The sequence below is a fragment of the Ctenocephalides felis genome, unplaced genomic scaffold (assembly GCF_003426905.1).
Source record: "Ctenocephalides felis isolate EL2017-DRISC unplaced genomic scaffold, ASM342690v1 CF-g0.4_SCAFFOLD_01886, whole genome shotgun sequence".
NCBI classification, from domain to species: domain Eukaryota; kingdom Metazoa; phylum Arthropoda; class Insecta; order Siphonaptera; family Pulicidae; genus Ctenocephalides; species Ctenocephalides felis.
The window spans coordinates 29,106,308-29,110,310 of NW_020538040.1; positions in this window are offsets into that span (position 1 = coordinate 29,106,308).

Consider the following 4,003-nt stretch of genomic DNA (forward strand, 5'->3'; position numbering starts at 1 on the left):
GACAGCTAAAATTTTACCATTATCATTTTAATTTATTTTAAAGCAATGCTATTATATTTCATTATAAATTTCTTCATATTTTGTTTTTGTCAATAACTTTTATTATTAAAAATATTTTAAATTTACAAGAAGAAGAATTCTTGCTTTAAATCGATAGATCAATATATTCAGTTATTAACAAAGATCAAATTCACATTTCTGGGTTTCAAAAAAAATGTTTCCTTTTTATTTAATATAAATAGGTTAATACAATAGCCTTTCAAATATTAGTAAAAATTTATTGGGTTTTACGTATATTTAAAAATGACCTTTTTAAAATCATGTAAGTTGTCTTTGATTATATAAAGTTATATAAATTCATATAAATAAATTTGATTATATAAATTCATAGAACCATTTATAAAATTGTCATTTAGTTATAAATTTAATTATTAGAAATATAAAATTGGATAATTTAAACTAATATATGAAAAAATTAAAAAAAGGTATTATTGGTATTTAGTAATTTATGTAATTTATTTTAGTTTTGGAGTAATCATATTTTTTTCATCACCATGCATGAAACATAACTTGAAAAATAAACGGATCATGAATTAACATATGTTTTATTTTAGTAATGTGTATACTTAGAATTTGAATCGAAATGTTAATTTTTTTATATTAATTTATTAATTTAGTAATGGGGCCTTAGTGGCATAGTGGTTAGTGTGTAGGTAACGAACAATCCTGATATCGAGCAGTAGCGATATCAATATTCACTTGAGAATGTAGACCTTAAATATGTTTTCAAGTAAAAATAGCCTTTTCCGGGTATTGCTACAACAAATTGGATAATATGTCAACCCTATTATTACATAAATTCTAAAAATAAAGTATCCAAATATAGATAGATCAACCGTTGGATTACCATCTAAAAAATACGACGTAGAAAGAGTTTCAGCCCAACAGCTTATAAGACATAAAAGTTCTGATTGCTGTTAAAATATGATAAAAAAAACATTGTAATGGCATAAACATTAAATTTTCGAATAAAATCTCGTAAGATTATTTATTCAGTTTAAAATTAAAAATCATTCTCATTGTTTGAAGATCCAAATATTTATTAAATCAATTTTTCCTAATGTGTATCAAAATGATCAGTAGCTCTAGAAAGGAAAAAGTGAAGGATTATTTATTTATAAAATGCAAAAGAATAATGAGTAAAAACTGACCAAATAATAATATTATATAAAAAGCAATTAGATACTTCAAATTACGCAGTTAAAAGCAAATAACTGTTTAATAATTTAAAGTATTATCCAAAATATCTAATACAACATCGGTTTGCTATGTAGAATAAACAAAGTAACAGTTAAATCAATAAGGTGCGCACGAAGTGTCTCTTATGTACCTAATTTCCAATTTGAAAACCGTTTAGTTCAAACTTAAAATTTATTAATGTTTTCGTTGCTGGTATTCAGAACAGACATTGTGACGAGACCTCATTGCGAGGACGCCAAATGAATTGGAACATAATATTATTGAGAGTGTTTGTTACACTTTCGTGGCTAGAACTCTAATTAGATATTAATGAAACCAGTAATGATTAATATAGTTATATTAATTAAATACGAATAAATTAATTAAAAAAACTACATTAATAATTTTTTTTAACAAAAACAATTCCACAATTCAACATTTAGTACGATGACCACAAGTCTCAGATTTTTATAGAAGTTTCATTTGTCACGGATAATTCAGTGTTGAATTCCATTAAACAACACTGCAATAATAAAATTTAATAAACATTTTAATAAAGATGTATACATCTTTGTTTTTTAGAATTAGTTTTAACAGCAATCAAATCTCAAGAGCTACGCGGCTTGTAAACAATTTTTATTATTAGAAGTTCTCTAATAATTAACTTCCCATAAGTTATGGTAATCGCAAAATAATGAAAATGACTAGTGATAATAAGGGAACTTCCCGTACCAAAAATTATTTTATTTAAAAAGATTAACATTTTTGAAAAAAATTTACTCTGAAATAATTAGATTTTTGAGAAACTATAAATTTTTGACAAAAACTTACTTTTTTTGAAAAAAAAAAAAGACTTTTTGAAGAAAAATTTATTTTGACATATTTTGGAAATTCTGAACTTTTTTTCAAAGCAATTGTGCTGCTTTGCATAGAGACGAAATATCGAAGCGCGTAAGCGCCGCGTCTCCGTCTAACGAATAAACACTGGTACGGAAGCCATAGGAATGTAAACAAAATTTATACTAATTGTTAAAATCTCCATAAAATATCTGATAATTTGATGTGCATATGTCTAATGATCATTTTTGACCGCCAAATGGCATTTTTTTTACTTTTTTTACTAGATCTCCGAAACCTACACACACACACATACACACATACATCCATTTTTTCTAAGGTATGCCAAAATGTTCAGAAGGTTTGGAAACGTAAAGATATATAAAAAGTTTCATTTTCGATTTTTTTGCGATTACTATAACTTGCCCTACGGGAAGTTAAAAATGTTTCTATATTTATACGTTTCATACGATTCTCAACATTTTGGAAGAAAAAATTATGTACGCGTGTGTGTGTGCGGATACAAATTTTCGTCAACAATTTTGGGGACATGGATCAACCGATTTGAATGTTTCGTTTCGTATTGATGTGGAAACGTGCTCATTAGATTTTGGCAAAGGCAGGTTTAGCCATTTTGAAGATACGGGGAAAAAAGTTCAAAGAATTGCAATACAGTTAGAATAGTTATTGACTTGATTACGACCACAATATACATACTTCTGATTTCTACATACTAAAATATTACGCACTGAGCATCAATGCGTGTATTGAATCTGCTAGCTCTCATATAAATTATTATTACTGACAACTTCTTAGTTATTAGTTCATGGCAAATTATCAATAAATTGCAAGTCATAATATACAGCATTTTTCCGCTTCTATTATTTGCTTATCTTTCGTTCCAGATTGACATCCGGCTATTGATTAGTGTATATATACAATAATTTATATACATACATATTGAAATGAATAAAACAGCCAATGCGTCGAATGTAAACAATTTAATTTATTTTTTATACGTTTCGAGACTAGATGTGTCTCATCATTCAGCTAAAAGAAATTTACAATATAAAGAAAAGGTTTCAAAAAAATGAATTTATACAATGGAAAAATTAATTGAAAAAACAACAAATTATACACACCAGATCAGGAAAAACCCACTTTACTAAAACATTTTACAACACCACAATCACATGACACTACTGTAGGAAAACAAAAATAATTTACGAAAAGACCGAAAAAGGTAGATGTAAAAATGTATAAAATACATAATTATTTGTTTTCAAAGCATAGCAACACGAATGGACTAAGAATGCGTCGAGAGACGTGTAGACGGCTATGCGACCAACACGCGTGCATGTGGGAAGGGATATCAGGGGTGTAGTATGGCGTCAGATTTACAGAAATTAATTATATTTTGATAACTTTCTGAGATTAAGCTAGAAGAACTGCGTTTGTTAACACAATTAGAATGTAAAAAGATGAAACATGATTCGGAAAATCTTCTAAGGTCTACATTTTTTTCTTTATATAAAATTATAGGATGGTCAGTATTAAACGAATGTTTGAAATTAATAATGTGCTCAGAAAACATTGTTTTAAATTGTCTAGGGTTTTTTGAATTATAAATATGTTGATTCATTCTCTTGCTAATGTATTGGGAACTTTCACCGATATAACAACTGTCACAATCTAAACAATTAATTTTATAAACGGCATCGGTGATTCGGTCAGACGGAGATTTTGATTTTAAGGTAGAAAACAGGGAACTGAGTGTGTTATCAAAAGTGAAAACTAAAAGAAAACCTTCAACAGAAAAAAGTTTTTTTAAAAAATAAGAAAAACTACCCAAATAAGGTAAACAAATAATGCCTTTATATTTGCTAAATAAAGAAGAAGAATTTGAATCGGCAGTAAAATATTTTTG